Here is a 201-nt window from a genome sequence, read left to right on the forward strand (position 1 = left end):
TTTGCACGACTTTTCAAACCAGTCATTCTTGTTTTGTTTGTAGTTTATTTTAAGTGTTTAATTTGATTGGTGAGTGGGCAATATTGTTATTTGAGTTATCTGTAAATCTCTCATAATTAAGAATTTAATTTTTTATTCCTGTTGCTTTGTTCTTTTCTGGATGCACCGTTAGAATTTGTCTAACGTGTGCCACAGTTATAA

Source organism: Anneissia japonica, unplaced genomic scaffold (assembly GCF_011630105.1).
Source record: "Anneissia japonica isolate Jap-2015-1 unplaced genomic scaffold, ASM1163010v1 scaffold284860_len1800451_cov186, whole genome shotgun sequence".
Taxonomy (NCBI): domain Eukaryota; kingdom Metazoa; phylum Echinodermata; class Crinoidea; order Comatulida; family Comatulidae; genus Anneissia; species Anneissia japonica.